The 21,941-nt window shown below is 43.9% G+C and overlaps 1 long non-coding RNA gene across 1 annotated transcript; it reads left to right on the plus strand.

Annotated features, from left to right (window-relative positions):
* Positions 1-3,070: 3,070 nt before the first annotated feature.
* LOC131808061 (uncharacterized) lies at positions 3,071-20,708 on the plus strand. The gene is made up of 4 exons (XR_009344665.1): positions 3,071-3,374; positions 7,399-7,520; positions 12,738-12,790; positions 20,577-20,708. It is a non-coding gene; the product is annotated as an uncharacterized LOC131808061 (long non-coding RNA).
* Positions 20,709-21,941: the final 1,233 nt, after the last annotated feature.

Consider the following 21,941-nt stretch of genomic DNA (forward strand, 5'->3'; position numbering starts at 1 on the left):
GACCTCACCTTACGTACCTCTTCATCTTATTGTTCATCTATATTCCTTATCATATCTCTTATAATACACAGGTAAATGTAAGCGAATGTTTCTTCAAGTTTTGTGAGCTACATAGCAAATTATCAAACCTGAGGAGGGGGTTGTGGGAAGTCTAATTTATAGCTGATTGGTCAGAAGTAGAGTTGACAGCCTGGGACTTGTGACTGGTATCTAAAGTGGGGACAGTCTTGTGGGATTGAGTCCTTAATCTGTGGAGGATATGTATTAACTTTGGGTAGTTAAGTATCAAAATTGAATTGTAGGATACCCAGTTGATATATACCTGAAAAATTAGAAAATTTGACTCATTTGGTGTCAGGAGTATTGCAAGTGTAGAGGAATCAAGTTTTTTTTAAAGGTCTACCAGGGTCTAGTATGTGGGGTCAGGTGGGCTAGTTGGCTTGCCAGATACTTCCATACAATAAAGATTGCCACATGTGAAGGGTTGGCAGATAAAATAAAGAACACCCAGTTAAAATTAAATTTCAGGTAAACAAAAAAAATTTTTTTTTTGTATCAGTATGTTTCAAATATTGCTTTTTTCCCATCTGGCAACCCTATCTGTGTTCTGCTTCACTTAATGATTTGATCTAGGATATATAAACACAAATAAATTTTTTTACATGGATTTAAGATACCTTGAGATTTCTATAAAATTGCATTTCCAAGAATGCAACGACCACCTAAATTAAGGGGACACTGGGCTTAGCTTTGTTTAAAACTTAACCAAGGGCTCTTTACCATTTAGAAGGACATATCACTGACAACAGCCCTGCTTGTGATCAAATATGCTGATATTAGTCTGCAAGTAATTGTCTTACTCCTGGGGATCCAAATATACCAATGTAGACCTCATTTTAAGATGACAGATATAAAAAAATGTAAAAAAATATAATGAAAGAGGGTGCCTAGGTGGCTCAGTCGGTTAAGCATCTGCCTTTAGCTCGGGTTGTGGTCCCAGGGTTTTGGGATCGGAGTCCTGCGTGGGGCTCCCTGCTCAGCGGGGATCCTGCTTCTCCCTCTGCCTCTGACTCTCCTCCGTGCTTGAGTCCTTTCTCTCGCAAATAAATAAATAAATAAAATCTTTAAAAAAATATATAATGAAGGAAGTCTCAGCAAAATTCAGCTGAATATTGTGTAACTTATCTTAAATCCAAGCTTATTCATTGTAAAAAGATGAAAATATCCACTATTATGTTGCCCATGTGCTTTCACAGTGCAACACAGTTAATTGTATCATAATTACTTTTCTTCTCTTTCTCCTTTGTAAGGGCACTATAATGATTTTTTAAAAATTATGTGTAGGTTGATTATTTTAACTGAATTTCACTTCTGTTCGTAAAGGGGATATTTCAAAATACTTATAAAAGGGGCACCTGGGTGGCTCAGTGGTTTTAAAGCCTCTGCCTTCAGCTCAGGTCATGTTCCCAGGGTCCTGGGATTGAGCCCCACATCGGCCTCTGTGCTCAGCAGGGAGCCTGCTTCCTCCTCTCTCTCTGCCTGCCTCTCTGCCTACTGTGATCTCTATCTGTCAAATAAATAAAATAAAATAAAATAAAAAACTTATAAAAAAGAAGGTGTTTGCACCCACAGCATGGTCAAGTCTCAAAATAGTTATGCTCCATGAGAGAAGCTGGGCAAAAAAAGTCTATACATATGATTCCATTTTAAGAATATTCTCAAAAATGCAAACTAACCTATAGCAACAGAAAGAAGATCAATAACTGGGGATTGGATGTGAAAAAGGGAGTGGCAGGAGGGGAGATTAACTTTTGAGAGGATGGATATGTGCATTACCTGTAATGGTTTCATGAGTGGATGCATATGTCAAAACTCTCTAAATGTATACCTTAATGTGAGCTGCTTACTATATATCAATTATATCTCAATAAAGCTATTAAAAGAAAAAAAAAAAAGGTGTTGAATCTAATAGAATTGAGGCCAACTGCCATAGGGCGACCAGGGCAAGAATGGCACTTTTGCAATGAGGCACTTCCAAATGTCATTATATGTAGGATCTGTAGGTCTTTCTCCACATGTGATTCAGTTCTCCTGTTCAAGGTGCTTTATTCTCCTTCCTGGGGGATGTGAATCAGGCTGCCAGCATCGTAGGAACCAAGCAGGGGAAGGGGCGAGGAGGACTCCCCATTCAGCATACAGACTTTTATTTCATCCTTGTCTTCAAGCCTCATCATCTCACCTTCCCCTTTGCCTGCTGTCTCTAGTCAAATGCCTCTCTCACTTCTGTCAATATTCCTCTAAAACACATACTTTACGCTTGATCTTAACTCAAAGGCTGAGAAGTGATAGAAGAATATATACTTTAAATATGCTCAAATAGGGGTGTCTCGGTGGCTCAGTCGTTAAATGTCTGCCCTCGGTTCTCAGGGTCTTGAGATCCAGCCCTACACTGGGCTCTCTGCTCAACGGGGAGCTTGCTTCTCCCTCTCCCACTCCTCCTGCTTGTGTTCCCTCTCTCGCTGTCTCTCTCTCGGTAAAATAAATAAAATCTTTAAAAAACAAATAAATATACTCAAATAAAACAATTATAAAAAAGAAAAGATTTTCTGGCATTCGCTTGTTAGATAACTCTTGGATGACAGAATTGGTTGCTTCTTAAGTGAGACCAGGACAGATGTTGTGGTGGGGGTGGCATTGTAACATTTTGTGGAGGAAGCCAATAAGACAGCCGGCTTTCCTTCAGACAATTGCTGCCACTGCCAGAGAAAATATCAGGTAGGATGTGGCAATTCCAATGTTCTTATACCTGGACACCAGCAACTACAGGGCCAGGACCTAGAAAGGATTCAGGTCACCCAGTGCCCATTTTGCTGGTGGAGTTTGAGGTGTTCCCAGAAGGCTCTGGACACAGATTATCATGAGGATTTCGAGGATCTGAGGGTCAGCCTGCAGGTAACATTCCATGGGTGCCCCCAGCAGGAAGTCCCCATTCTGTGTGGAGGCAGGGGAGTGTCTCCTGTTTAAACAGTGGCTTCCTTTTGGTGAGCGTTTGCTCTGTGCCAGGCACGTGTGAAGCACTTTTCAGAAATTATTTCAGGGATTTCACAATAATCCTTATGTTTTTATCCCATTTCACAGAGGACACAACTGAGATTCAAGTAAGTCAGATAACATGCGTAACGCCTAAAGACACTGGGAAGTGTCCGAGATAGAACCACATCCAGACGAACAGGCTCCAGACCTGGAGATTCCACCGGCATCCAGATACTGTTTTCTCAAGAACTCCAACTACGGGAATTTTGAGAACTTGGGAGCTTAAGCGAAGCTTCTTTGGGATCACTCTGGCTAAGACTGTGTAAGGAGAGCAGGTGGAGGTAGGTCATATTGAAGTGGGGGAACCACTTGGTCTCCTGATGAAATACAGGGGGTAATATTTTTTTTAATTAAAAAATTTTTAAGTTCCTGTACAGTTAACAGACAGTGTTTTATTTGTTTTAGATGTGCAATAGAGTGTTTCAGCAATTCTGTACATTACTCAGTGCTGGTCAGGATAAGAACGCTCTTCATCCCCTTCACCTATGTCACCCATCCCCCACCCACTGCCTCTCTGGTAACCATCTGTTTATTCTCTCTTATAAACAGCCTGTTTTGCAGTTTGTCTCCTTCCCCTGCTTTGCTTTGTTTCTTAAATTCCATATATGAGTGAAATCATACAGTATTTATCTTTCTCTGACTGACTTGTTTTGCCTAGCATTATACTCTCTAGATCCATCGACATTGTTGCGAATGGCAAGATTTCGTTTTTTTGTGGCTGAATAATATTCCATTGCATATAGATACATCACATGTTCCTTACCACTTGTCTATCAGTGGACATGGAACAATATTTTTTTTAATGAAGATTTATTTATTTATTTGAGAGAGAGAGAGAGCACAAGTGTGCATGGGGGGAGGGGGAGAGGGAGAGGGAGAGAGAGAATCTCAAGCAGATTCCACACTGAGTAGGGAGCCTGATGCAGGGCTCAATCCCACAATCCTGAGACTGTGAACTGAGCCAAAACCAAGAGCCGGACGCCCAGCTGACTGAGCCACCCAGGTGCCCCAATGGGGACAATATTCTAAATAGATCATCATCAGCCCTACTATACATCATGGGCTTACTGTCAGGAAACCCAAGTTCAAGTCCCTACTCCACTACTAGCTCATGGTGTGACCTTGCGTGGTTGCTAATCTCCCACTGGACACAGGGCCTCCATGTTCTCATCTGAGGCCAGGAGATTTGACTGGACGAGTCCAAAGTTCCTCTCAGCTTTAAAATGCTGGGATTCCACGTGTTATCCCTCCCAGAGATGTTCATGGGATGGAACAAAAGAACTTTGTTGTTGTCTCAGAGAGGAATTTTGCCAATCAGGGGATCTCTCCCACTGTTCCGGCCTCATCTGGAGTTGCTGCCTGCCCAGGGGCTGCGTTCTTCCCGGGCGAGGCTATGGCCGCAGATGGTTAAGGAGCACGCCTTACCTTCCTCCAGGCAGACTTAGGATCCAGCTCTGCGGGCAGCTGTGACTCACCGTGGATTATGAAAGCACTCAAGAACAGGCGGCATTGCGTACATGCTGGCAGCCGAGACCTCTCCCATCCGATTCACTCTTTTTTTTTTTTTAATCCTTCTTTTGGATACAAGCTTCTTTGAGTTCATCTTTGGACTGGAAACGGAAGCATTATTGGAGAACAGGCAGAACGGGAATTGCCCATCAATTGGGGAGATCCCAGCCCTTGAAGGGAGGCTGGGCTTTGATTGTGGAATCCCTAAGCCTTGATCTTGCATGCCCAAGCCCTGAGTTACCGCCCTCCACACCTCCCCACTCCCTGCCATCTGCGTGGCCCACCTCCCCTCCCCAGATGACCCCCAAGGCAGCCCCATGACTGTCAGGAGCTTCAGACAGAAAAATGAGGCCCAGAGAAGGGACTGTCCCTGGGCACATGGAGTGAGGAAACATGTGAGCTTGCTTGTGTGTGTGGGGAAGTGGGTGGACAGGAATATGTGTCGGGATTCTGCAACTGGGGCAATAGCCACAATAGCGCTTCCTCGGGGGAAAGGACGGAAGCCCACTTCTCAGACTCCTTCAGGCGGATGGCCCACATCCCCCTCAGCTGCCGCTCCAAGGGAAAACTGGAGTTTAGCTCTAAGCTGTCTCCCCATCCTCGTTGCCTGGCCGTCTCCTCTGTCAAACGTTTGTTCTACTGCTCAGGCCTCGTTCCTCGGAGCTCCCCTCCGCCGCTGTGCTCCTCATCCCTCCCTACGAACTACAGAGCCCACCGGACCCATCACTCTTTTCTGTCTTTCCTTTTGCAAATTTCCTGAATGCACCAATCTGTCCCCACTGCCTCCACCCCTTCCCTCCCGTCTGTGGTCCAGTCTACAGAGCAAGGAACTGTCCTCGCGGTCCCTCGTGACCTTCTCACTGCTCAGTCCCAGCGCCTTTTTTTAGTCCTCATCCAATTTAACCTCTTGGCCACGTGTGACATGCCGGCCAGCTGCTCCCTCTTCTGTCTCTCCCCTTGGCTTCTGTGACCCATCCCTTTTACTGCTCCGGCTACCTCTCAGGAAGAATCACCTCCTTCCTGGTTTCTTTCTCACTGTTTTCTCTTCCCGGGTCTGGGCGCCCCATGTGTGTCCGCACACGTGCATTTGTGGGTGGGCGGTATTGATTCCCTGCTCAATACAGCACCTGGCGTATTGAAAACAGTTATTAGCTGTTCATTACCAGACAGTTTACCCCCTTATAGATGGAGAGGACAGTAGCCGAGAAACCTAGGCGATTGTCTTAATTAGGACCCAAAAGATGGAGTTGATAATAAGTCCCTGATTTCTTTTGCCTGTTCCATAACTGCCTGTATAGATTCGCAAATGTTGCTCTTCTTCAGTCCCTGGCTGTTCCTCTCTGGCAAATCCTTGTTGCCCTGAATGCAGATCCCCTCAAGTGTAGGCACGAGTAGCTTGTGTTCACTGACCCGCATAGGAGTACAGGTGCCATTCAGCTCTCATCCTGTTGCCTCAGTCTTGCTGAGATCATTGTCTCTGTAGTTCACTGCTAAAGCAGTCTGGTCTCAACGTGCACCAGGACTGCCAAATGGATTCAGACAGAAGTCAGGGAGAAGGCGTCTCGGTGCCAGCGACCAGATGAGCACAGGGCCCACCAGCTTCAGCCAGGGCATTTGCTGGCCCCTGGTGCCGGGAGGACCTGGGTGACCTGAAGACTGGCTTTTAGCTTCCAGGGTTGGGTTCCCGAGGGCCACCTCCTCAGCAGCCCTGTGCCCGCAGCCACTCGGTGGTACATATGCATGTGTATGTGTGTGTGTGCGTGTGTGTGCGCGCGCGCATGTAACTCTCCCTTTGGTGGGTTCAGGGACCTTGTGTCATTTCTCAAGATGTTATTTATTAGCCAAAAAGCATTCCTGGGCCAGAGTCAGGGGCTCAGTGTTGCAGTCACTCAGCAACATGTCTGCAGCTGAGGGGTAGGGAAACCTCCTAATGATTACACCCATACCAAGTGGGAGCAAGCCCCGATGCAGCCCCAGAGAGAGGAAGTATGCCAGACGCCCCCCACACAAGGGCACCTGGCTCATATGTGGTATTTGTAGGAGGTCTGCCTGACCCCGGGCTGGGTCCTCTCTTCCATGCCCACGTGCCTTTTTCAGAAAAAGGGACACACTGAGGCCCCTGGGTAACAAACAAGGGGCCCTATGAATGTGAGTTCTATGTCCTCACCTTCCCGAGGCTGCAGTGCAGACGTGATCCTAGTGAGCGTGCCTGGGGACACGCACGGGGATGTACCCCGGGGAACGAAATGCCTGGCCCTGGAAAGCGAGGATGGCCAATCACGGCCGGGAGAGTGGCTTTAGTGGGTATGCGGGGAGATCCACGTCGGTGTGGGAAGGCTGGGCACCAGCTCTGGAATTGTAAGCATGTTCCTCTCAGTTTCCCCATCTTACTATGAGAGGTTGGGGGAGATGATCTTGAGGTTCCTAACTTTCAGAAGGGGTTTTCCTGTGGTGTCAAGCTCTCCCCCCGAGTCAAGTACTACTAACAAATTCCAGTAAGCACATGGTATCTTTCTTTTTTTTCTTTTTAATCTATTTATAATGTATAATTCAGTGGTTTTTCGTATGAGTGTAAGGTTGTGCAACTATCACACAGTTAGGAGCTGCCGAACTGTCTTCCATAGAAGCACATGGTATCTTACATGTGTGTGACACACTTCCTTAACACTTTTCACTGCGCCTTCCCATGCAGAAGTGTGACTCGGTTTATCTTGTTTACATAGCACTGTCTTTTTCATGCTCCATGGTAATTGAGTAATTAATTACTTACGGCACCTTCCCTCTGCTGCGCTCCAGGTGGAACACCCACTGCTTCCGTGACCGGCATTTTTCTACCTACAGACCTCAAGGAGAGCAACCAGCAACCAGGAGACCAACCAGTGTCCATCGAGGACAGGCAAGAACTGGTCTGGGAAGAGGTATGTGGTCAGAAGGCACTGAAGGCTCCAGAGCGTGGCAGTCAGGGAGGGCAGCCTGGAGAAGTAGCTCAGGCTGGGGGCCTGTGGCTGGCTCTGGTCTGGCCCATGCAGTGTTTTAGGAAATTCAAAACAGTTGCTAAAATTGAAAACCAAGACATTGCACATTAGAAGTCAGTATTTGGGGCTTCTGTGGAAAACTGGGAGGATGCTGTTGAAAAGCGGAAGGGGCTGTATTGAGTCGGTACTCCCCCTTGAGCCCCTTCGGCTAGAGGGTCCTTCTTGGGGAGCACACACTGGCCAGCCCAGCCCAGACCCAGTCCATCTGCTTCACTTATCCTGTCACCAGCACTGTGGCCACCTTCCCTGAGTGCTCAGCCCACTGTGACAGGATACATAAGGGCCAAGTCATGCTCCACAGGTGGTTAAATTTCCCACATGTGACACAGCGATCAGACCCAAACTCAATTGGACCTCAAATGGGCTGCCGAAAGGTGTGAGATTTTGGACATAGTGGTGGATCTGATTTTCCAGAGTTGGCTAGGAAAGTAGACCCTCTCTGCTGGGATCATCTGTCACATGTCAGGCAGTGTTCTAAACATTTTAATTGCCACAACCCCCTGGTCCATGAAGCAGCTGCAGACACCCCCACCTCATGCTTGCAGAAACAGAGACACAGAAAGGTGAAGCAAGTTGCTCTGTGTCACACAGCCAGGGCATGGCAGGGCTGGGATGGGAACCCAGGCAGTCTGACTCCAGAGGGGCATATTCCCGATTACCCTGCTGCTCCACACCCTCCCCGCCCCCTGCCCCAGCCAGGTCAGACATCTTGGAGTCTGTCTTTTCATTTGTGAGAGCCCTACCAGTCATCCCTGCCTCATAGGGAGGAAATGAGATGCTGTGTGAAGACATTTGATAAATTGCAGTGTGCCCCATAAATGTTAGTTGTTACTGGTAATTACTATAACCTGCAGGTCAGGATTCACGCCAGAAGCTCATGGCTGAGGCTGCCTATCTTGTCAGTCTCTCTCCAGCTGTGGCTCGGTGGCCACTGGGTGGGGAGAGAGTGTCACTAGCACGGTTTCTTGGAAGTTCCGACACGTGTGAACAGGAAATCGATTAAGGACTACACAACAGGGAGGAAGCTGAGGCGTGGGTGGGGTTTTCAAAGGCACGATCTCCCGTTTACTTCAAAACCCCTTCCTCCCACCGCGGAGTTAAGCTACCTAAGGTTGCTGTTTCTTGCTGGGAGGTCCAGGCTTGCCCACAGCCACCACGGAGAACAGGAGGGTTCACACGCCACCTCTCTGAGCAGTTCCCAGAGCATCTAGATACAGACGTCCAGTTTGCAGACTGCATGCAGAAGCTGACCAAGAGACTAAGGGGGTGCTGCAACTCACGGAGAACAGGAGGGTTCACACGCCACCTCTCTGAGCAGTTCCCAGAGCATCTAGATACAGACGTCCAGTTTGCAGACTGCATGCAGAAGCTGACCAAGAGACTAAGGGGGTGCTGCAACTCAGCTCCTGCTCTGTTCGCAAGTCGTGTGTCTTGGCGTGGGCTGCTTCTGCAGAAGGATGTGCCGTCTTTCTCTTTGTACAGAGGTGCCGCCTGAGAGTCTCTGGTGCATCTACTCAATTGGTCTGCCTGCCGGGGGTGCTGTTTTCCATTCATACAATGACCCCATGCAGGCTGGAGAGGACCCTGGCTGTGCACCCTAACGAGTCAGAGGACAGACTCCTTTGCTGCTCAGCGACTTGACCCTTACTTCCAGCTCCCAGGTTTCCTCCACAGAGTTCATGGCTGCCCTCTATGGCAGGCTCACAGTGCTCCCTCCATCCTGCCCATATTCTCCCATGACTCTGTGCTGTTCATTCCCCTTCCCTCCCTCTGTCTGATCCAAGGCAAGGTCATCCAGAGCCAACTCCCAACATTCCAGATTGAACCCCATTTGTTTTCCCTTTGGCCTCTGTTCCTGGGTTCCCTTCCTGGTCGCCTCCTAAGACCCCTGCCTCTCTGCCTATACTCGCTTGTTGCCCAGCCCACAGACTGGAGAATTCTCCTAAATTCCAGAGCTCAGTTGCAGATTCCTGGCTGCAGAAACCTAATTGGCCAGACTCCCAAATGCTGCATGGTTGAAACTGCCTGCACTCTTTCCACCTGTGGGCCTAACCCCTACTTTGTTTGCTACTTGGTCCCACCAGAGCTGGAGGCTGCCTGTGACCGTGAGACCCAGCCTCACCTGCCTGGATGAGCATCTGGGATCAGGCTGGGCCAGCGGGTTACTTCCTCAGTAGCATCCCACCTTAAGGGTGAAGTTAGGCTGGTTCAGACATTCCTAAAGGACTGTCTCGTGAGTAAATAAATAGTCATGCTCAGACAGGTCCAGAGTGATGACCCACTGGGGAGAAAAGGTTCTTTAACCGTGTGTGTCCCAGCACCTTGAGGAAATCTACACATGACGCCAGAACAAGGAGGTGCTTAGTAAAGTTACTGAAGCTTTTTGGCTGTCAATACTGCAGCCCTTCTTATCAGAAGATGATTCAGAATTTCTGCAGGTGGGTGTGGTGACAGCTGGGGGGATTAAAAAAATCTCCCCTCCTTCTTCTGTTCCCTCCCCCCATTAGAGGCATATACTTTGGGGATCGCTGCCCTGGAGTTTCTTAGTTGCCTTCAGCTCAAATGGGACAAGCTCTAGGTATGAGAAGGGATAGGTTTCTCTATCTCTAACTTGGTGTTTTCTGTACCATCTCTGGTGATATCTGCCTTTATTCCTATCAGCTTGTCTTCCTGCATCAGCAGATGGTTTTGGAGGACTGAGGTGGATGGATCCGAAACTTGGCACAAGTTCAGGCTGGCTCTGACGTCTCCAAGACTGAGCTGACCTGGCTTGGAGACTTGGCATCCCTTAACCGCCTCTCATCAGACTCAAACTGGCCAGGAATCCCCCAGGCCAGTTGTCCTGGGAAAGGTGGAATGTTCCACGCTGCCAGAGGTTCTGGAAGCTTCCCGGATGCCACGATCCCACTTTACAACCCAGGAATGCCCAGAGCGATACTGGAATAGAAGGTCAAGCTTGGGGATGTCAGGGGTGTTGGTTCTAACATTTCCTAGGACCTCCCCTTATCCGCAGGGGCAGACAGGAAGGGACTCATTATCCCTGCTAATACTCTGGTCCAGGAAGTGACAGAGCACTTCAGAGGGCCAAGCCAGATGGGAAGCCAGAAATCCAGCTGCCCGGCACCCCTCCTCTTGAAGTCTTTGGAGGGGTCCCTCTGCGGCTTCATGAGGCAGCTGGGCTCCCTCCAGTGACCTCAGCGGCCAGGGTTGTGCAAGTCTTGCCGGCTCCCGCCCACACCCACGCCCTACGCAGCCTGGCAGGGCCCTGACTCATCCCCATGTGATTGGACAACCAGTTTTTGGAGACTGACCTTGGCAAGGGGAGCAGTGAGGCGGGGTTTGGGGCTGACTGGGAAAGCATCCACCATGTGTCAGGGCTAGGCTCACAGAGGAGGGTGACTGTGAAGTGGGAGACAATGGACTATTCTGTCTTCTTCCTCTTCTTCCCTCATTCAACCCCCTCTCCCTCTGGGACCCAGGGCCCACATGCTGCTGCCCCCCCTCACTCAGTGATCAGATCTACCAGGTGCCCCACCCGGGCCAAGGCTGGGTGCTGAAGACTCTGTGTCCAGTTTTCCTCTCTGAGGCTCCCTCACTGGACCCCTGCTCTGTGCCTCACCTCTCTGTGAGCCCCCACCTCTCCAAGGAACTCACCCCTCCTGGGGCCCCTCCTAGGCCCCTCCTCTCCTGCCCCTAAGCCTCTGAGCTCCCCCACTGGTCAGCATGTCTCTTGGTGCCCCTCATGCCCTCACCAACCCCTGCAATCCCTCCCCCCCAACCACACTCCTTTTTTGGTGTCCTGATTTATACACGCGCTGGTAGCTCTTAGGCAGTGATAAACTGGGTCATTCTACCTACTGAAGAAAACCATATGTTGCTGTCTTTCCCAGTAGCATCTGTATCCCCTAAGTGTAAGAACTGAAAAAAAATCTGTGGTAGGATTTCAGACATTAGCAGTAGGTCATGGGCGGGGTGACACGGGATTTGCTGCTAGAGGAGTCTTCCTATTCACTATCAAATCACGCTTTGAAGGGAGGGAATTATCTAGATTGCCATAGGAACGGTCCTTTGTTCCTGATACCTGGCCCATCTCTTCAGGCTTCTCAAACTCAGAGACAGACCAGCAACACATGCGTTCAAAAGGGGGTCCTCATGCAATATTGGCTCATGTGTGTTTGAGGTCTGGTAAAATTTTCAGTGTTTTTCCCATGTGTTGAAATCGGTGTATCACTGACTCTGACTTTTCAGTCAGATGCTCTCAGTCTGAACAGATTTCGGGTGAGAAAGAAAAGCAGAAAAGTAGCACCATCCTATAAGCATAATAGTAACATTTTTTTTTAAGTTTTCTCTATTTATTTATTATTTATTTCTTTTCAACGTAACAGAATTCATTGTTTATTCACCACACCCATTGCTCCATGCAATCCATGCCCTCCATAACACCCACCACCTGGTTCCCCCAACCTCCCACCCCCCACCCCTTCAAAACCCTCAGGTTGTTTTTTAGAGTCCATAGTCTCTCATGGTTCATCTCCCCTTCCAATTTCCCTCAACTCCCTTCTCCTCTCCATCTCCCTATGTCCTCCATGTTATTTGTTATGCTCCACGAATAAGTGAAGCCATATGATAATTGACTCTCTCTGCTTGACTTATTTCACTCAATATAATCTCTTCCAAGATGCCCTTCAACGGACGAATGGATAAGGAAGATGTGGTCCATATACACTATGGAGTTTTATGCCTCCATCAGAAAGGATGAATACCCAACTTTTGTATCAACAATAGTAACATTTTTAATTTGAAGTTGAGTGAGAATTTCAGAGGAATGTTCAATATAGACAAAAGGTTTGAAGTTGAGTGATAAAGGGCTAGAAAACACCTTATAAGAATATATATAAATGTTCCATTGAATCTGGGCAAATTCTTAGAAGTGAATCTGATTATTACTTGGGGCTCACCTGTGAAGGCTAACACAGCTGCAAACAGAAAAACTGGGAATGGCCTGCATATGTGTTAATGTGCCTGACCACTTAGTGATAAAAATGCTGAGGGATCGCTAATCAGTAATTTTGACAACCGCTCTGCTCCTGTTTTACTCAGGAGAAAAACGGGATTTTGCCAAAGGATGACTTACACTGCAAGATTCCCGAATGGTATGTGAATGTGGAACTCCAGCTGGCAGGCCCCATGGTGGTGGGAGGCCCAGCACCTGGATGCGACAGCTGCTGGCCAGTCCCCGCCCAGGATGGCTGCTCAGTCTGTGTAGTTTGGGGTTTGGGTGGCATTTATGATCTGAGGCTTAGAAAAGTCAGAGAATGCTGTGAAAGACGCCCAGCAGCCTGGAGACTACCTAGCTTTAACCGCAGGCACTGCTGCTGCTCAGATGCTGTGCCCCGTGTGTTTTCTGGGGCCATTATTTATTTATTTACTTTTAAAAATATTTTATTTATTTATTTGACAGAAAGCGAGAGAGAGAGCAAGAGAGAGAGAGAGAGACAGCAAAAGCAGGAAGTAGAGGGAGTAGGAGAGAGAGAAGCAGGCTTTCCCCGGAGCAGGCAGCCCGATGCGCAGCTGGATCCTAGGATCCTGGGATCATGATCTCAGCCGAAGGCGGACACTTAACCAGCTGAGCCACCCAGGCACCCCATCCTGGGGCCATTGTTGGTGTTTGGGCTGCAACGTTAGACCCAGTTAGGATGTGGCTGAGTGTGTAAAATCACATAAAATATCACTCATCGCTCAGCACATCTTAGGCACTAAAGAAGCATTCACTTTTTATTAATTTTATTATCTAGAGAAAAATCTCAGCTAGAAATTGTATTGGACTGTTAGTAAAAGACTGTAAGTAACTGTGGTTTAAACAAAATATGTTGTATTATTATTTTTGTTGTACAAGAGATGTCCAGAAGTATGAAGCCCCAAACTGGCATGAGGGACCCATACCAGTTACTCTGTCCATCTGCCTTGTGTCAGCATCTCTAGGCTGCTCATGGTCTAACACAGCTGCTGAAGATCCAGCCATCATGTGTGTGTTCAGGCAGGAAGCAGGAGGAAGTAGGGAGCAATCCCCAGCTGCCTGCCCCTCTAGAAAGAATTTTTCTGTGCATTGTTGCCGCCCCCCCCCCCACAACTTCTACTCACATTTCCTTAGCTAAAATAATGTCATGGAGCCAGAATTTTAAATAGTGATCAAAAGTGTAGTTACTCCAAATAAGATTAGAGTTGTGTTACTCAGGAAGAAGAGGAGAGTGGTACTAGTTGGGTAGGAAAACAGTGGTTGCTTCCTAGTCATATCCAAGAAAGGAGGTTGTCCTTACAAAAAAAGCTTGATTGGTTACTTTTATGTGTTGAGCATTTGGGAGGTGGTAAGTGGGTGAAAAGTATCTGTAGAAACACAAAGGCCACTGATGAAGCTGTGATCAGGTTTTGAATTTAAAATGGCACTTTATGAATATGAATACCTTTATGAATTTCTTTGATCATTAATCTGATCTAATCTGTTTGGTAAGCTTTAAAAATAATATCTGAGAATAATTCTTTTTTTTTTTTAATTTTATTTATTTATTTGTCAGAGAGAGAGAGCACAAGCAGACAGAGGCAAAGAAAGAAGCAGTCTTCCCGCTGAGCAAGGAGCCCAATGCAGGGCTTGATCCCAGGACTTTGGGATCATGACCTGAGCCGAAGGCAGCTACCTAACTGACTGAGCCACCCAGGAGTCTCATTAGCTGAGAAGAATTCTTTCTTTCTTTCTTTCTTTCTTTTTTTTTTTAAAGATTTTATTTATTTATTTGACAGGCAAAGATCACAAGTAGGCAGAGAGGTGGGCAGAAAGGGAGAGGAAGGGAAGCAGGCTCCCTGCTAAGCAGAGAGCCCTATGCGGGGCTCAATCCCAAGACCCTGGGATCATGACCTGAGCCAAAGGCAGGGGCTTTAACCCACTGAGCCACCCAGGAACCCCAGCTGAGAAGAATTCTTGATTAACAGCTGTTAGTACAGCATCTCTCATTTTCTTTTTTTCTTTCTTTCAAGATCTAATTATTTGAGAGAGAGAGAGAAAAAACACAAGAGCAGGGTGAGGGACAGAGGGAGAATCGGACTCCCCACTGAGTAGGGAGTCCAGTTCAGGGCCTGATCCTGGGGCTTTGGGATCATGACCTGAGCCGAAGGATGATGCTTAACCAACTGAGCCACCTAGGTGACCCAATCTCTGATTTTTTTTTTTTTTTTAAAGATTTTATTTATTTTTTGAGAGAAAGAGAGAAAGCATGAGTGGGGGGAGGAACAGAAGGAGAGAGAGAAGCAGACTCCATGCAGAGCTCAGAGGCTGATGTGGGGCTTAATCCCAGGACCTGAGATCACTACCTGAGCTGAAATTAAGAGTCAGATACTTAACCAACTGTGCCTCCCAGGTGCTCCAATCTCTCACTTATTTTAAATAAAATATGTATGAAATCAGGGCAGGGAGTGGTGTGGGGAAACTTAAAACCACCCCCCAAAACTAAGTCTAATGGACAGCATAAACCAAAATTTTAGAGGAATCCTCAACATAGACAAATAAAGGTTAAGACATCCCTTCCCCTCATTCAGATCATGAAAGTGAACATACATGAAAAACACAAGACTCTTCAGACCTCAACACTGTTTACCTCTTGATTCAAAGACCCAACCACCATTCTGCTGTGGGGTCCTGTAAGATAACCAAGGTTGATTCTCCTCCTCTTTTCTTGTCATCTCTGTGCGTCTAAAGACCACAAGTCCTCAAGAGTTAATTAGGCAGTAAATAGTGAGATGGCGTGTGTGTGTGTGTTGTGTGCATGCGTGCGCATGTATGTTGAGAAACCCTGGGGTCGGGGCTGGCCGTAGTACCTACATCCTGGGAGAGAAATCCCTAGAGGTAAAAAGCTATTGAAGTTGGCATGAGAGAAAGAGCTCTGTTGGAACCAGGGAGAACCGTAGCTTTTCAAGAATCAAATCCGTTCAGAGTCTCAGGTGCAGGGTTTAAATGGATGAACACCCACTGGAATCAGGACTGGGCTGAATGTTACGTACTCCAACCTGCCCTTCAGCTGTGGAACTGAGAATGGAGTTTGACCTTCACGCAAATAGAAATGGAGCCCGGGGAAATCTACACACCTTATCTGTTGTCAGAATACTGAGTTTAAGTAGGTTTTACCATTTAAAAATGATTTAAATATGACTGAGAGGCAGTATAGCATCAGTACTATGGAGCCAGACTGTCTGGGTTCAAATCCTGACTCCACCAATTATAGTTCTGTGACCTTGGGCAAGTTACCTAACTTTGGTGTCTCAGGATTCACATCTATAAAATGAAGTTAATAATTCTTTCTTCATGTTGTTTTGAGGATTACATGAGTCAATACATGAGAAGTGCTTTAGGACAGTACACAGTAGCACTCCATAAATGTGATCTATAGTATGGTGATGAGAATTATGATTAAAGAGGAAAGAATTTAATATAGAACCTGTAAATAAATGACAGAAACAAGTGAAAGAAAATAGGCGGAGGATTCAGAGGCCAAATATATCTTTAGAATAATGTACTACAGGCTCCAAAAGAAAATTTCAGGAAGCCGCTTGGTATCTTCAGTCGAGTAGAAGAGATGGTCTTTAGGAAACAGGACAGAAACCCATGAAGAGATAAGCAAATGAGATAACAAAATTTAAACATGCACAGAGAGCCAATGAAGAACAGAACTGATAATACAGGAGCAAAACAAGAGAGAAGCTTGATGACCCTCTTTCCTTTAGATTGAGACCTTCAGGGATGCTTGTACCCTATGAGTGGGTTGAATCAGAAATAAATAGGCCTTTAGAGGGACAGCAACTCAAGTTTAATTATTCATCCTCCAAAATTGGATTTATATAATCCCAGGTTACTAGCGCTTCTAGGCACATGGCAAAAGTAACATAAATTCACACTGGAAAAAGATAAAATTAAAGGTTTAGATCACTAGGAAGGTACAACAATACCAAATAGCTATGAACCTAATAGTATTATAAAATATTTCGAGCTGAGCAATAATAAAAATAATGTATGTTCATAGCTGTGGATATATAGATAAAGCTGTGCCTAGAGGGAAATATATATACATACATATAAATATATGTATAAATATATAAATAATGGATATAAATAATATGGATGTAAGTATTTACATAAATGTATTATTTATTAAATAACATGTATTAATAGGAAATTAATTTATTTAACATATAAAATATTATGTTAATATTATGTCTATATAAATAAGGGTAATATGGAAGAAATTAACTAACAGTATCAAGATTTGTTATAAAACTATAGCAATGAAGATTTTGTGGTATTGACTTCAGAATGGCCAAATTTATCAATAGATTAGAATAGATTATCAATAGATTAGTCCATATAGTGCTTGGATATTTGAATACCGACTTGGAAAAAGATTAATATTAATTTCTGTCTCACACATAAACAAAAATAAAATTCAGTTAAACTATTCTTTTAAAAGAAAGGCAGAACAATAAATTTCCTAGAAAATAGTGTAAATGTAGGATAAATATATACTATATTTAATATTATATATTATATATATTATCCTTAATATATAATACATGTAACATAATATCTATAATATTATATATAATAATAATAATAAATAAAAATAAAGTAGTATAAATGTAGAAAATAGTATAAATTATAAATAAATCAATCATGATCTCAGGATATGGAAAGACTTCTTAGAAGATTAAAAAGCACTAACTAGGGGCACCTGAGTGGCTCAGTGGGTTAAGCCTCTGCCTTCGGTTCAGGTCATGATCTCAGGGTGCTGGGATCGAGTCCCGCATCGGGCTCCCTGCTTCCCCCTCTCTCTCTGCCTGCCTCTCTGACTACTTGTGATCTCTGTCTGTCAAATAAACAAATAAAATATAAAAAAAAATAAAAAGCACTAACTATAAGGAATCTATTTACTAATACATTAAAATAAAAAGTTCTGTTAATCAAAAATAACATTAAAAAAATAAAAAAGGGAGCCAAAGAAGGGGAATATATTTAATACATATGACTAACAAAGGGCTTTTTTATATATACATACATATATATTCATATGTAAAGATCACCTATTAAGATTCATATATAAAGATCTAGGGTTCCCAGGATCTTATGATGTGTTTATCTTCAGTTTAGTAGATAATGATAAACCTTTCCAAATGGGTTTTCCAAAATGAGTACCAAATGGAACCTTAAAGTGAGGTAGCCTGGAGCAAAAGTTGTTAGTAACAGAAATACATGAAAGGCTAAGCTTAGTTAGAAATTCTGAGATCAGGGGGCCAGCAACTAGAGAAGACCCAGAAAACACCAAAGAAATGGTGTTTCTGTGGCAGAATGTAAGATAGGAATGAGGGAACTAAATATAGTGAAATGGAAATAAAAGTTAAAAAGGGTTAAAGAGAAAATAGTAAATGTAAGAAAGAGTCAAAAGAGATACAGCAGAATCATAACTGATTTCCCCAAAAAAGAAAATCAAAATAGTGTTAAAGAAAAAGAAATTTAAATATAATAGAAGAAAGGGAGGTGGTTTCTTAAAAATTAAACGTACACTTGCCATATGACCCAGCAGTCCTATCCACTCTTAGATAATAATTACTTAATTATTATCTAATAATAATAGATTGTTATTATCTGTAATAATAATAATAGATTATTAAAAACAACTGCACCCCAATATTTATAGCAGCCATGTCCACAATAGCCAAAGTATGGAAAGAGCCCAGATGTCTATCAACAGATGAATGGATAAAGAAGATGTGTGTGTGTGTGTGTGTGTGTGTGTGTATGAATATATGAAACAGAATATTACTCAGGCATCAAAAATGAAATCTTGCCATTTGCAATGATGTGCATGGAGCTAGAGGGTATTATGCTAAGCAAAACAAGTCAATCAGAGAAAAATAATGATCATATGATCTCACTTTTATGTGGAATTTAAGAAACAAGGCAGAGGATAATAGAGGAAGAGAGGAAAAAATAAAAGAAGATGAAACCAGAGAGGGAGACAAATCATAAGAGACTAGTAATTGGGAAACAAACTGAGGATTGCTGGAGGGGATGGGTTGGGGCTGGGGTACCTGGGTGATGGACATTAAGGAGGCACAGGATATAACGAGCACTGGGTCTTGTATAAGACGGATGAATCACTGAATTCCACCTCTGAAGCCAATAATACATAATATGTTAATTGAATTTAAATTTTAAAAAAGATAAATAAAAACATATGTCCACATAAGGAGTTGTATATGAATGCTCATAACAGATATAAGAATTTTACAAAATGATTCTGTACTTCATTCAGAAGAACGGACTTAAAGATGGTCAGTAAGATTTTCACAGTGGGGCTCCTGAGTGGCTCAGTGGGTTAAAGCCTCTGCCTTCGGCTCAGCTCATGATGTCAGGTTTGTGGGATCAAGTACCGCATCAGGCTCTCTGCCCATCGGGAAGCCTGCTTCTCTCTCTCTCTGCCTGCCTCTCTGCATACTTGTGATCTCTCTCTCTGTCAAATAAATGAATAAAATCTTTAAAAAAAAAAGATTTTGACAGTGATAGTGGAAAAATTTTCATTCTCAGCACTTTAAACATATTTTTAAACTACATTAAAAAAAAAAAAGTATGATACTGTTGTAGAAATAGGCAGTAGATTAGTGGAACAGAACAGCCTGTATGTGTGTGTGTGTGTGTGTGTATGTGTGTGTGCGCGCGCGCGTGTGTTTGTATCTAATAAGGGTGACAAATCAGTGCCAAAAAGCACTGATTATTTAATACAAAGAACTAGAATAAATATTAGTGCCATGTACCTGAAGTTGACAAAACTTCTCCTGTAAGGGTCAGATAATAAATATTTAAGCCTTTGTGAGCTATATCATCTCTGTCACAACTATTTAACTGCCACTGTAGTATGAAAACAGGCAAAGGGACAATACATAAACAAATGAATGTCGCTGTGTCCCAATAAAACTTTATTTACAAAGATAGGCAGCTGGCTGGATTTAGCCTGAGGGCTATAGTTTGTTGACCAATGTCATATACCACAAACACACTAGAAGAAAGTTAAATGGATAACTTCATTATCTTGGGAAGAAGAAGACTATCATAAAGCAAAAACAAAAACCAGAAAACAAAGGAAAAAATGATAATCTAATCATTTAATAAAAACTTTTCCACATTAAAAAAATTAACAAACATAAATATCAAATGAAAAACAGGAGAAACATTTGTATATAGAAAGAACTTTTACCAATCAATAAGGAAAAGGTCCACTAATTGAGTAGAAAACTGAACATAAGCATTTATTTTATAAAAGAAAAAGTATAATTGACTTTGAATTCATTCTAACACCTTGGAAACAACAGAAACAGAGAACTGTATGAAACATTTGAAATTAATACAACTAACAAGTACGACTGCTTGCTTTTACTCAACTGGCACCTGATAGTAGAATTAAATTGAACAAGAGAGATCACCCAAAACAGATTTTAACAGACAAGATTAATTAACATGAGGTAGGGGTGGGGTCAGGGTTAAGATGTGAAGCAAAGAAACAGAAATTGTGCTTTGGGCTGAGAATTTAAACACTGAATAAAAGAGACATTTTCAATTAGGATTCTAACCAATAGCAAATGGAAATTTTCTGAAAGAGCTTGTCTTTCAGACAAGCTGGCTGCCTGAAGGGCTGTTCCTTTACTGAACCATCACAAACAAGTACCTTGTGGTGAGGGGACAGGTCTCAGGGATCCAGGTCTCAATCTCTGCTCTAAATAATGTAAGAGTAAGAATGCATGAGAATTGCTTTTGAGAAGAGCTGCTAAAGAAGTAACAGTTGGAAATCTGATTGTCCTTAATTATGAACTGTCAGCTTTATGTCAATAGCACGCTCTAATCTCTAGGAAGAGCCAGCGAACCCCTCTGCCAATCCTTTTCACATACACACTGGAGGAGGAAAAGGAAGACCAAGAGGAAGAGGAAGAAGAAGAAGAAGAAGAAGAGAAACGTTGATATGGGTCAAAGCCAAGGAAACATTTGGGCCATAGTGGTAAATCAATAAAGGATTAAAAGCTTTTCTGCATTAGTTCCTTTTTCCTGTTGATATTTCTTTAGGTTCTTTCTTTTGAGACCTCCTGGCTCTTGGCCCTTTTCCTCTACAGCAGCCATATTAATGAAAAACTCTGCCCTGGGGTGAGCCTTGGTTGGCTTTGCTCTAGAATTTTAGAGAAAAACACTCCTTCCTGGGTCAAGATTAAGTTCAGATCAGGAGTAAGGTTGGGTCTGGAGTTAGCCTGGGCTTTGGGGTAAGGTGTCTGAAAGATTCATGCACGGCCTGGCTGAGCTCACAAAATTTAGGAAATCCAAGTGGGGATTTAGAGCCAAACTTTCCTTTTGAATCACATGTTTTGCTTATTTTGTCAAGAATTTATGAAAGAGTTGAGCAGCTGACCATAAATTTGGCGATTTGGTTACAGGAATCTCTCTCTCACTTTCTGCAGGGGAAGAGTTACACTATATGACCATAATAGTTTGCTGACAGTTGTCTTCGATATTGCAAAAAACAGATGCAGAGAACTATTTGAGAGAAAGGATTAAGAAAATGGATCCTCTTGAGGAAATAGAAGGAAGTCAATCCACACTTGACATTTGAGAACACGCAAGTGAGTCTAGATTGTAGAAAAATATCATAACCTATATGAAAATACTTGATACATGGGCAAATAAAGCTGTCGTGCATGACTTTCTTTGGGAAGCTGGTGGACATGGTGTATATGATGGAAAAAAGTTCTGGAAGCACAGAGAAGGTGAGGACCAATTGGAGAGAGAAAATCTTATCTGCTCTGGGGAAGGCAGAGTGTACAGAAAAGAAAGGGACATCCAAGGAGTTCCTGTAATTATTCTTTCTCTCTCCTGAATAATCAGTTTCTCTTTCTCTTTCCATCCAGCAATTCTCCCAATGTCATATGAGCATATCATAGGGTATCTCTCATCTTAAAAACAAACAATAGCAAAATCCTCTTCTAGTCACTCTTTATCACATTGGTGCCTTTCTCAAAGCACTTGCTACTTGAAATGTTCTTATGTGTATCACCGTTTGCATATTATTTGCCTCCCTGCTTTAGGAAGTAATGTCTATAAGGACCGGGATCTTGTTGTTCTTGTTCACTGCTGGATTGTCAGGGTCCCAGGATAGTATTTGGCACATAGGTGGGTCCCAATAAATATGTCTTGACTGAATGTAAGAAGTTGAGTGGCATGGAGATATG

The sequence above is a fragment of the Mustela lutreola genome, chromosome 9 (genome assembly GCF_030435805.1).
Source record: "Mustela lutreola isolate mMusLut2 chromosome 9, mMusLut2.pri, whole genome shotgun sequence".
NCBI classification, from domain to species: domain Eukaryota; kingdom Metazoa; phylum Chordata; class Mammalia; order Carnivora; family Mustelidae; genus Mustela; species Mustela lutreola.